The sequence below is a fragment of the Astyanax mexicanus genome, unplaced genomic scaffold (genome assembly GCF_023375975.1).
Source record: "Astyanax mexicanus isolate ESR-SI-001 unplaced genomic scaffold, AstMex3_surface scaffold_34, whole genome shotgun sequence".
Classification (NCBI taxonomy): domain Eukaryota; kingdom Metazoa; phylum Chordata; class Actinopteri; order Characiformes; family Acestrorhamphidae; genus Astyanax; species Astyanax mexicanus.
Window position 1 is genome coordinate 91,779 of NW_026040044.1, and position 12,280 is coordinate 104,058.

Sequence of the window (12,280 nt, forward strand, 5' to 3'; positions counted from 1 at the left end):
GACAAGCTCACTCACCATGCATTCCCTAATGAAAAAGGCACAAGAACACACACACCTTCTGTGAAGATTGAGAAGGGGCCAGTATTACCTGTTGCATGTTGTAGAGATTCAGCTGCACACAGCTTCCTCGTTAGTATAGTGGACAGTATCTCCGCCTGTCACGCGGAAGACCGGGGTTCGATTCCCCGACGGGGAGAGAGTATGTTTTTTCTGAACCTACGGCCGAAAAACCTGAAAAGATTTTGGAGCAGCGAGGTGCGACGCGCTAAAGGCAATGCGTTGGCCGGGAATCGAACCCGGGTCAACTGCTTGGAAGGCAGCTATGCTCACCACTATACCACCAACGCCACAAACAAGCACACCATTGTTTTGCTGAAAGACCCTCAGTGTAAATTTTCCCCTGGGAAAGATGACCAAACTCTGTCATTTCCACTGCGGGACACATGCACGCTTGGTGGAAAATTGTGGTTTCTGTAGTGTAGTGGTCATCACGTTCGCCTTACACGCGAAAGGTCCCTGGTTCGAAACCAGGCAGAAACATGCCTTTAGTTCTTATCTTTTGTCTGACACTATGGGCAAGCCTGTCATCACACCTCATTAGTAGATGGGAACAATCTATATTTTGTGTTAGGCCTTATTAAGACAATTGCGAGCACAGGAAGCAATCATGCCATCCCCGTGCTGTTGTTGTGCCTTCTGCGCTTGCCTTCGGATGTGGAAAAAAACAGAATAAAACAATTACACCTTGTGGACATTCATCCGTCATGCCTGAAGGGTTTCGCCAACAACTGTGGGCCGGTTAGCTCAGTTGGTTAGAGCGTGGTGCTAATAACGCCAAGGTCGCGGGTTCGATCCCCGTACGGGCCAAAAGTTCTTCTCTTTGTTTTACTATATCATGCTTTCAGACGGTCATCTGTCAAGCAGAGGCAAATGGTGAATCAGGTAAATAACGTACACTGAAGTTATACACTCAAACTTATAGTTTTTAAAGCTGTTCTCAGTGGCATTCACACAGTCAAAACCTTCGTTGGAGAATGCGGGCATCGATCCCGCTACCTCTCGCATGCTAAGCGAGCGCTCTACCATTTGAGCTAATTCCCCTTGAAGAAACAGCAGCTGTTAGCCTCTCATGACAACAGCATAACATTTAGAAGGCTGAAGCATGTTGCTCAGAGGTGACTAACTTCAGCAGTAGCACAGGGAGAACTATGCACAGTTTCAGGTTTCTGGGACTTCACATCACTGACAAGCTCACTCACCATGCATTCCCTAATGAAAAATGCACAAGAACACACACACCTTCTGTGAAGATTGAGAAGGGCCCAGTATTACCTGTTGCATGTTGCAGAGATTCAGCTGCATACAGCTTCCTGGTTAGTATAGTGGACAGTATCTCCGCCTGTCACGCGGAAGACCGGGGTTCGATTCCCCGACGGGGAGAGAGTATGTTTTTTCTGAACCTACGGCCGAAAAACCTGAAAAGGTTTTGGAGCAGCAAGGTGCGACGTGCTAAATGCAATGCATTGGCCGGGAATCGAACCCGGGTCAACTGCTTGGAAGGCAGCTATGCTCACCACTATACCACCAACGCCACAAACAAGCACACCATTGTTTTGCTGAAAGACCCTCAGTGCAAATTTTCCCCTGGGAAAGATGACCAAACTCTGTCATTTCCACTGCGGGACACATGCACGCTTGGTGGAAAATTCTGGTTTCTGTAGTTTAGTGGTCATCACGTTCGCCTTACACGCGAAAGGTCCCTGGTTCGAAACCAGGCAGAAACATGCCTTTAGTTCTTGTCTTTTGTCTGACACTATGGGCAAGCCTGTCATCACACCTCATTAGTAGATGGGAACAATCTATATTTTGTGTTAGGCCTTATTAAGACAATTGCGAGCACAGGAAGCAATCATGCCATCCCCGTGCTGTTGTTGTGCCTTCTGCGCTTGGCTTCGGATGTGGAAAAAAACAGAATAAAACAATTACACCTGGTGGACATTCATCCGTCATGCCTGAAGGGTTCAGCTTTCAACTGTGGGCCGGTTAGCTCAGTTGGTTAGAGCGTGGTGCTAATAACGCCAATGTCGCGGGTTCGATCCCCGTACAGGCCAAAAGTTCTTCTCTTTGTTTTGCTATATCATGCTTTCAGACGGTCATCTGTCAAGCAGAGGCAAATGGTGAATCAGGTAAATAACGTACACTGAAGTTATACACTCAAACTTATAGTTTTTAAAGCTGTTCTAAGTGGCATTCACACAGTCAAAACCTTCGTTGGAGAATGCGGGCATCGATCCCGCTACCTCTCGCATGCTAAGCGAGCGCTCTACCATTTGAGCTAATTCCCCTTGAAGAAACAGGAGCTGTTAGCCTCTCATGACAACAGCATAACATTTAGAAGGCTGAAGCATGTTGATCAGAGGTGACTCACTTCAGCAGTAGCACAGGGAGAACTATGCACAGTTTCAGGTTTCTGGGACTTTACATCACTGACAAGCTCACTCACCATGCATTCATTCCCTAATGAAAAAGGCACAAGAACACACACACCTTCTGTGAAGATTGAGAAGGGGCCAGTATTACCTGTTGCATGTTGTAGAGATTCAGCTGCACACAGCTTCCTCGTTAGTATAGTGGACAGTATCTCCGCCTGTCACGCGGAAGACCGGGGTTCGATTCCCCGACGGGGAGAGAATATGTTTTTTCTGAACCTACGGCCGAAAAACCTGAAAAGATTTTGGAGCAGCGAGGTGCGACGCGCTAAAGGCAATGCGTTGGCCGGGAATCGAACCCGGGTCAACTGCTTGGAAGGCAGCTATGCTCACCACTATACCACCAACACCACAAACAAGCACACCATTGTTTTGCTGAAAGACCCTCAGTGTAAATTTTCCCCTGGGAAAGATGACCAAACTCTGTCATTTCCACTGCGGGACACATGCACGCTTGGTGGAAAATTGTGGTTTCTGTAGTGTAGTGGTCATCACGTTCGCCTTACACGCGAAAGGTCCCTGGTTCGAAACCAGGCAGAAACATGCCTTTAGTTCTTATCTTTTGTCTGACACTATGGGCAAGCCTGTCATCACACCTCATTAGTAGATGGGAACAATCTATATTTTGTGTTAGGCCTTATTAAGACAATTGCGAGCACAGGAAGCAATCATGCCATCCCCGTGCTGTTGTTGTGCCTTCTGCGCTTGGCTTCGGATGTGGAAAAAAACAGAATAAAACAATTACACCTGGTGGACATTCATCCGTCATGCCTGAAGGGTTCCGTTATCAACTGTGGGCCGGTTAGCTCAGTTGGTTAGAGCGTGGTGCTAATAACGCCAAGGTCGCGGGTTCGATCCCCGTACGGGCCAAAAGTTCTTCTCTTTGTTTTGTTATATCATGCTTTCAGACGGTCATCTGTCAAGCAGAGGCAAATGGTGAATCAGGTAAATAACGTACACTGAAGTTATACACTCAAACTTATAGTTTTTAAAGCTGTTCTCAGTGGCATTCACACAGTCAAAACCTTCGTTGGAGAATGCGGGCATCGATCCCGCTACCTCTCGCATGCTAAGCGAGCGCTCTACCATTTGAGCTAATTCCCCTTGAAGAAACAGGAGCTGTTAGCCTCTCATGACAACAGCATAACATTTAGAAGGCTGAAGCATGTTGATCAGAGGTGACTCACTTCAGCAGTAGCACAGGGAGAACTATGCACAGTTTCAGGTTTCTGGGACTTTACATCACTGACAAGCTCACTCACCATGCATTCATTCCCTAATGAAAAAGGCACAAGAACACACACACCTTCTGTGAAGATTGAGAAGGGGCCAGTATTACCTGTTGCATGTTGTAGAGATTCAGCTGCACACAGCTTCCTCGTTAGTATAGTGGACAGTATCTCCGCCTGTCACGCGGAAGACCGGGGTTCGATTCCCCGACGGGGAGAGAATATGTTTTTTCTGAACCTACGGCCGAAAAACCTGAAAAGATTTTGGAGCAGCGAGGTGCGACGCGCTAAAGGCAATGCGTTGGCCGGGAATCGAACCCGGGTCAACTGCTTGGAAGGCAGCTATGCTCACCACTATACCACCAACACCACAAACAAGCACACCATTGTTTTGCTGAAAGACCCTCAGTGTAAATTTTCCCCTGGGAAAGATGACCAAACTCTGTCATTTCCACTGCGGGACACATGCACGCTTGGTGGAAAATTGTGGTTTCTGTAGTGTAGTGGTCATCACGTTCGCCTTACACGCGAAAGGTCCCTGGTTCGAAACCAGGCAGAAACATGCCTTTAGTTCTTATCTTTTGTCTGACACTATGGGCAAGCCTGTCATCACACCTCATTAGTAGATGGGAACAATCTATATTTTGTGTTAGGCCTTATTAAGACAATTGCGAGCACAGGAAGCAATCATGCCATCCCCGTGCTGTTGTTGTGCCTTCTGCGCTTGGCTTCGGATGTGGAAAAAAACAGAATAAAACAATTACACCTGGTGGACATTCATCCGTCATGCCTGAAGGGTTCCGTTATCAACTGTGGGCCGGTTAGCTCAGTTGGTTAGAGCGTGGTGCTAATAACGCCAAGGTCGCGGGTTCGATCCCCGTACGGGCCAAAAGTTCTTCTCTTTGTTTTGTTATATCATGCTTTCAGACGGTCATCTGTCAAGCAGAGGCAAATGGTGAATCAGGTAAATAACGTACACTGAAGTTATACACTCAAACTTATAGTTTTTAAAGCTGTTCTCAGTGGCATTCACACAGTCAAAACCTTCGTTGGAGAATGCGGGCATCGATCCCGCTACCTCTCGCATGCTAAGCGAGCGCTCTACCATTTGAGCTAATTCCCCTTGAAGAAACAGGAGCTGTTAGCCTCTCATGACAACAGCATAACATTTAGAAGGCTGAAGCATGTTGATCAGAGGTGACTCACTTCAGCAGTAGCACAGGGAGAACTATGCACAGTTTTAGGTTTCTGGGACTTCACATCACTGACAAGCTCACTCACCATGCATTCCCTAATGAAAAAGGCACAAGAACACACACACCTTCTGTGAAGATTGAGAAGGGGCCAGTATTACCAGTTGCATGTTGCAGAGATTCAGCTGCACACAGCTTCCTCGTTAGTATAGTGGACAGTATCTCCGGCTGTCACGCGGAAGACCGGGGTTCGATTCCCCGACGGGGAGAGAGTATGTTTTTTCTGAACCTACGGCCGAAAAACCTGAAAAGGTTTTGGAGCAGCGAGGTGCGACGCGCTAAAGGCAATGCGTTGGCCGGGAATCGAACCCGGGTCAACTGCTTGGAAGGCAGCTATGCTCACCACTATACCACCAACGCCACAAACAAGCACACCATTGTTTTGCTGAAAGACCCTCAGTGTAAATTTTCCCCTGGGAAAGATGACCAAACTCTGTCATTTCCACTGCGGGACACATGCACGCTTGGTGGAAAATTGTGGTTTCTGTAGTGGAGTGGTCATCACGTTCGCCTTACACGCGAAAGGTCCCTGGTTCGAAACCAGGCAGAAACATGCCTTTAGTTCTTGTCTTTTGTCTGACACTATGGGCAAGCCTGTCATCACACCTCATTAGTAGATGGGAACAATCTATATTTTGTGTTAGGCCTTATTAAGACAATTGCGAGCACAGGAAGCAATCATGCCATCCCCGTGCTGTTGTTGTGCCTTCTGCGCTTGCCTTCGGATGTGGAAAAAAACAGAATAAAACAATTACACCTGGTGGACATTCATCCGTCATGCCTGAAGGGTTCCGCTATCAACTGTGGGCCGGTTAGCTCAGTTGGTTAGAGCGTGGTGCTAATAACGCCAAGGTCGCGGGTTCGATCCCCGTACGGGCCAAAAGTTCTTCTCTTTGTTTTGCTATATCATGCTTTCAGACGGTCATCTGTCAAGCAGAGGCAAATGGTGAATCAGGTAAATAACGTACACTGAAGTTATACACTCAAACTTATAGTTTTTAAAGCTGTTCTCAGTGGCATTCACACAGTCAAAACCTTCGTTGGAGAATGCGGGCATCGATCCCGCTACCTCTCGCATGCTAAGCTAGCGCTCTACCATTTGAGCTAATTCCCCTTGAAGAAACAGGAGCTGTTAGCCTCTCATGACAACAGCATAACATTTAGAAGGCTGAAGCATGTTGATCAGAGGTGACTCACTTCAGCAGTAGCACAGGGAGAACTATGCACAGTTTCAGGTTTCTGGGACTTCACATCACTGACAAGCTCACTCACCATGCATTCCCTAATGAAAAAGGCACAAGAACACACACACCTTCTGTGAAGATTGAGAAGGGGCCAGTATTACCTGTTGCATGTTGCAGAGATTCAGCTGCACACAGCTTCCTCGTTAGTATAGTGGACAGTATCTCCGCCTGTCACGCGGAAGACCGGGGTTCGATTCCCCGACGGGGAGAGAATATGTTTTTTCTGAACCTACGGCCGAAAAACCTGAAAAGGTTTTGGAGCAGCAAGGTGCGACGCGCTAAATGCAATGCGTTGGCCGGGAATCGAACCCGGGTCAACTGCTTGGAAGGCAGCTATGCTCACCACTATACCACCAACGCCACAAACAAGCACACCATTGTTTTGCTGAAAGACCCTCAGTGCAAATTTTCCCCTGGGAAAGATGACCAAACTCTGTCATTTCCACTGCGGGACACATGCACGCTTGGTGGAAAATTGTGGTTTCTGTAGTGTAGTGGTCATCACATTCGCCTTACACGCGAAAGGTCCCTGGTTCGAAACCAGGCAGAAACATGCCTTTAGTTCTTGTCTTTTGTCTGACACTATGGGCAAGCCTGTCATCACACCTCATTAGTAGATGGGAACAATCTATATTTTGTGTTAGGCCTTATTAAGACAATTGCGAGCACAGGAAGCAATCATGCCATCCCCGTGCTGTTGTTGTGCCTTCTGCGCTTGGCTTCGGATGTGGAAAAAAACAGAATAAAACAATTACACCTTGTGGACATTCATCCGTCATGCCTGAAGGGTTCCGCTATCAACTGTGGGCCGGTTAGCTCAGTTGGTTAGAGCGTGGTGCTAATAACGCCAAGGTCGCGGGTTCGATCCCCGTACGGGCCAAAAGTTCTTCTCTTTGTTTTGCTATATCATGCTTTCAGACGGTCATCTGTCAAGCAGAGGCAAATGGTGAATCAGGTAAATAACGTACACTGAAGTTATACACTCAAACTTATAGTTTTTAAAGCTGTTCTAAGTGGCATTCACACAGTCAAAACCTTCGTTGGAGAATGCGGGCATCGATCCCGCTACCTCTCGCATGCTAAGCGAGCGCTCTACCATTTGAGCTAATTCCCCTTGAAGAAACAGGAGCTGTTAGCCTCTCATGACAACAGCATAACATTTAGAAGGCTGAAGCATGTTGATCAGAGGTGACTCACTTCAGCAGTAGCACAGGGAGAACTATGCACAGTTTCAGGTTTCTGGGACTTCACATCACTGACAAGCTCACTCACCATGCATTCCCTAATGAAAAATGCACAAGAACACACACACCTTCTGTGAAGATTGAGAAGGGCCCAGTATTACCTGTTGCATGTTGCAGAGATTCAGCTGCACACAGCTTCCTCGTTAGTATAGTGGACAGTATCTCCGCCTGTCACGCGGAAGACCGGGGTTCGATTCCCCGACGGGGAGAGAATATGTTTTTTCTGAACCTACGGCCGAAAAACCTGAAAAGGTTTTGGAGCAGCAAGGTGCGACGTGCTAAAGGCAATGCGTTGGCCGGGAATCGAACCCGGGTCAACTGCTTGGAAGGCAGCTATGCTCACCACTATACCACCAACGCCACAAACAAGCACACCATTGTTTTGCTGAAAGACCCTCAGTGCAAATTTTCCCCTGGGAAAGATGACCAAACTCTGTCATTTCCACTGCGGGACACATGCACGCTTGGTGGAAAATAGTGGTTTCTGTAGTGTAGTGGTCATCACGTTCGCCTTACACGCGAAAGGTCCCTGGTTCGAAACCAGGCAGAAACATGCCTTTAGTTCTTGTCTTTTGTCTGACACTATGGGCAAGCCTGTCATCACACCTCATTAGTAGATGGGAACAATCTATATTTTGTGTTAGGCCTTATTAAGACAATTGCGAGCACAGGAAGCAATCATGCCATCCCCGTGCTGTTGTTGTGCCTTCTGCGCTTGGCTTCGGATGTGGAAAAAAACAGAATAAAACAATTACACCTGGTGGACATTCATCCGTCATGCCTGAAGGGTTCCGCTTTCAACTGTGGGCCGGTTAGCTCAGTTGGTTAGAGCGTGGTGCTAATAACGCCAAGGTCGCGGGTTCGATCCCCGTACGGGCCAAAAATTCTTCTCTTTGTTTTGCTATATCATGCTTTCAGACGGTCATCTGTCAAGCAGAGGCAAATGGTGAATCAGGTAAATAACGTACACTGAAGTTATACACTCAAACTTATAGTTTTTAAAGCTGTTCTCAGTGGCATTCACACAGTCAAAACCTTCGTTGGAGAATGCGGGCATCGATCCCGCTACCTCTCGCATGCTAAGCGAGCGCTCTACCATTTGAGCTAATTCCCCTTGAAGAAACAGGAGCTGTTAGCCTCTCATGACAACAGCATAACATTTAGAAGGCTGAAGCATGTTGATCAGAGGTGACTCACTTCAGCAGTAGCACAGGGAGAACTATGCACAGTTTCAGGTTTCTGGGACTTCACATCACTGACAAGCTCACTCACCATGCATTCCCTAATGAAAAAGGCACAAGAACACACACACCTTCTGTGAAGATTGAGAAGGGGCCAGTATTACCTGTTGCATGTTGTAGAGATTCAGCTGCACACAGCTTCCTCGTTAGTATAGTGGACAGTATCTCCGCCTGTCACGCGGAAGACCGGGGTTCGATTCCCCGACGGGGAGAGAGTATGTTTTTTCTGAACCTACGGCCGAAAAACCTGAAAAGATTTTGGAGCAGCGAGGTGCGACGCGCTAAAGGCAATGCGTTGGCCGGGAATCGAACCCGGGTCAACTGCTTGGAAGGCAGCTATGCTCACCACTATACCACCAACGCCACAAACAAGCACACCATTGTTTTGCTGAAAGACCCTCAGTGTAAATTTTCCCCTGGGAAAGATGACCAAACTCTGTCATTTCCACTGCGGGACACATGCACGCTTGGTGGAAAATTGTGGTTTCTGTAGTGTAGTGGTCATCACGTTCGCCTTACACGCGAAAGGTCCCTGGTTCGAAACCAGGCAGAAACATGCCTTTAGTTCTTGTCTTTTGTCTGACACTATGGGCAAGCCTGTCATCACACCTCATTAGTAGATGGGAACAATCTATATTTTGTGTTAGGCCTTATTAAGACAATTGCGAGCACAGGAAGCAATCATGCCATCCCCGTGCTGTTGTTGTGCCTTCTGCGCTTGGCTTCGGATGTGGAAAAAACAGAATAAAACAATTACACCTGGTGGACATTCATCCGTCATGCCTGAAGGGTTCCGCTTTCAACTGTGGGCCGGTTAGCTCAGTTGGTTAGAGCGTGGTGCTAATAACGCCAAGGTCGCGGGTTCGATCCCCGTACGGGCCAAAAATTCTTCTCTTTGTTTTGCTATATCATGCTTTCAGACGGTCATCTGTCAAGCAGAGGCAAATGGTGAATCAGGTAAATAACGTACACTGAAGTTATACACTCAAACTTATAGTTTTTAAAGCTGTTCTCAGTGGCATTCACACAGTCAAAACCTTCGTTGGAGAATGCGGGCATCGATCCCGCTACCTCTCGCATGCTAAGCGAGCGCTCTACCATTTGAGCTAATTCCCCTTGAAGAAACAGGAGCTGTTAGCCTCTCATGACAACAGCATAACATTTAGAAGGCTGAAGCATGTTGCTCAGAGGTGACTCACTTCAGCAGTAGCACAGGGAGAACTATGCACAGTTTCAGGTTTCTGGGACTTCACATCACTGACAAGCTCACTCACCATGCATTCCCAAATGAAAAATGCACAAGAACACACACACCTTCTGTGAAGATTGAGAAGGGCCCAGTATTACCTGTTGCATGTTGCAGAGATTCAGCTGCACACAGCTTCCTCGTTAGTATAGTGGACAGTATCTCCGCCTGTCACGCGGAAGACCGGGGTTCGATTCCCCGACGGGGAGAGAATATGTTTTTTCTGAACCTACGGCCGAAAAACCTGAAAAGGTTTTGGAGCAGCAAGGTGCAACGTGCTAAATGCAATGCGTTGGCCGGGAATCGAACCCGGGTCAACTGCTTGGAAGGCAGCTATGCTCACCACTATACCACCAACGCCACAAACAAGCACACCATTGTTTTGCTGAAAGACCCTCAGTGCAAATTTTCCCCTGGGAAAGATGACCAAACTCTGTCATTTCCACTGCGGGACACATGCACGCTTGGTGGAAAATTGTGGTTTCTGTAGTGTAGTGGTCATCACGTTCGCCTTACACGCGAAAGGTCCCTGGTTCGAAACCAGGCAGAAACATGCCTTTAGTTCTTGTCTTTTGTCTGACGCTATGGGCAAGCCTGTCATCACACCTCATTAGTAGATGGGAACAATCTATATTTTGTGTTAGGCCTTATTAAGACAATTGCGAGCACAGGAAGCAATCATGCCATCCCCGTGCTGTTGTTGTGCCTTCTGCGCTTGGCTTCGGATGTGGAAAAAAACAGAATAAAACAATTACACCTGGTGGACATTCATCCGTCATGCCTGAAGGGTTTTGCCAACAACTGTGGGCCGGTTAGCTCAGTTGGTTAGAGCGTGGTGCTAATAACGCCAAGGTCGCGGGTTCGATCCCCGTACGGGCCAAAAGTTCTTCTCTTTGTTTTGCTATATCATGCTTTCAGACGGTCATCTGTCAAGCAGAGGCAAATGGTGAATCAGGTAAATAACGTACACTGAAGTTATACACTCAAACTTATAGTTTTTAAGGCTGTTCTCAGTGGCATTCACACAGTCAAAACCTTCGTTGGAGAATGCGGGCATCGATCCCGCTACCTCTCGCATGCTAAGCGAGCGCTCTGCCATTTGAGCTAATTCCCCTTGAAGAAACAGGAGCTGTTAGCCTCTCATGACAACAGCATAACATTTAGAAGGCTGAAGCATGTTGATCAGAGGTGACTCACTTCAGCAGTAGCACAGGGAGAACTATGCACAGTTTCAGGTTTCTGGGACTTCACATCACTGACAAGCTCACTCACCATGCATTCCCTAATGAAAAAGGCACAAGAACACACACACCTTCTGTGAAGATTGAGAAGGGGCCAGTATTACTTGTTGCATGTTGCAGAGATTCAGCTGCACACAGCTTCCTCGTTAGTATAGTGGACAGTATCTCCGCCTGTCACGCGGAAGACCGGGGTTCGATTCCCCGACGGGGAGAGAATATGTTTTTTCTGAACCTACGGCCGAAAAACCTGAAAAGGTTTTGGAGCAGCGAGGTGCGACGCGCTAAAGGCAATGCGTTGGCCGGGAATCGAACCCGGGTCAACTGCTTGGAAGGCAGCTATGCTCACCACTATACCACCAACGCCACAAACAAGCACACCATTGTTTTGCTGAAAGACACTCAGTGTAAATTTTCCCCTGGGAAAGATGACCAAACTCTGTCATTTCCACTGCGGGACACATGCACGCTTGGTGGAAAATTGTGGTTTCTGTAGTGTAGTGGTCATCACGTTCGCCTTACACGCGAAAGGTCCCTGGTTCGAAACCAGGCAGAAACATGCCTTTAGTTCTTGTCTTTTGTCTGACACTATGGGCAAGCCTGTCATCACACCTCATTAGTAGATGGGAACAATCTATATTTTGTGTTAGGCCTTATTAAGACAATTGCGAGCACAGGAAGCAATCATGCCATCCCCGTGCTGTTGTTGTGCCTTCTGCGCTTGGCTTCGGATGTGGAAAAAAACAGAATAAAACATTTACACCTGGTGGACATTCATCCGTCATGCCTGAAGGGTTCAGCTTTCAACTGTGGGCCGGTTAGCTCAGTTGGTTAGAGCGTGGTGCTAATAACGCCAAGGTCGCGGGTTCGATCCCCGTACGGGCCAAAAGTTCTTCTCTTTGTTTTGCTATATCATGCTTTCAGACGGTCATCTGTCAAGCAGAGGCAAATGGTGAATCAGGTAAATAACGTACACTGATGTTATACACTCAAACTTATAGTTTTTAAAGCTGTTCTCAGTGGCATTCACACAGTCAAAACCTTCGTTGGAGAATGCGGGCATCGATCCCGCTACCTCTCGCATGCTAAGCGAGCG

At 47.5% G+C, this 12,280-nt stretch overlaps 7 non-coding genes across 7 annotated transcripts; all 7 read left to right on the forward strand.

Moving 5' to 3' along the window:
* The first annotated feature begins 467 nt into the window (after positions 1-467).
* On the forward strand, positions 468-540 carry trnav-uac (transfer RNA valine (anticodon UAC)). Its single transcript has one exon. It is a non-coding gene; the product is annotated as a tRNA-Val (tRNA).
* A 2,419-nt stretch (positions 541-2,959) lies between these two features.
* trnav-uac (transfer RNA valine (anticodon UAC)) lies at positions 2,960-3,032 on the forward strand. The gene has a single exon. It is a non-coding gene; the product is annotated as a tRNA-Val (tRNA).
* A 1,175-nt stretch (positions 3,033-4,207) lies between these two features.
* On the forward strand, positions 4,208-4,280 carry trnav-uac (transfer RNA valine (anticodon UAC)). Its single transcript has one exon. It is a non-coding gene; the product is annotated as a tRNA-Val (tRNA).
* Positions 4,281-7,939: 3,659 nt separating this feature from the next.
* trnav-uac (transfer RNA valine (anticodon UAC)) lies at positions 7,940-8,012 on the forward strand. The gene has a single exon. It is a non-coding gene; the product is annotated as a tRNA-Val (tRNA).
* A 1,171-nt stretch (positions 8,013-9,183) lies between these two features.
* trnav-uac (transfer RNA valine (anticodon UAC)) lies at positions 9,184-9,256 on the forward strand. Its single transcript has one exon. It is a non-coding gene; the product is annotated as a tRNA-Val (tRNA).
* Positions 9,257-10,426: 1,170 nt separating this feature from the next.
* On the forward strand, positions 10,427-10,499 carry trnav-uac (transfer RNA valine (anticodon UAC)). Its single transcript has one exon. It is a non-coding gene; the product is annotated as a tRNA-Val (tRNA).
* Positions 10,500-11,670: 1,171 nt separating this feature from the next.
* On the forward strand, positions 11,671-11,743 carry trnav-uac (transfer RNA valine (anticodon UAC)). Its single transcript has one exon. It is a non-coding gene; the product is annotated as a tRNA-Val (tRNA).
* The last annotated feature ends 537 nt before the right edge of the window (positions 11,744-12,280 follow it).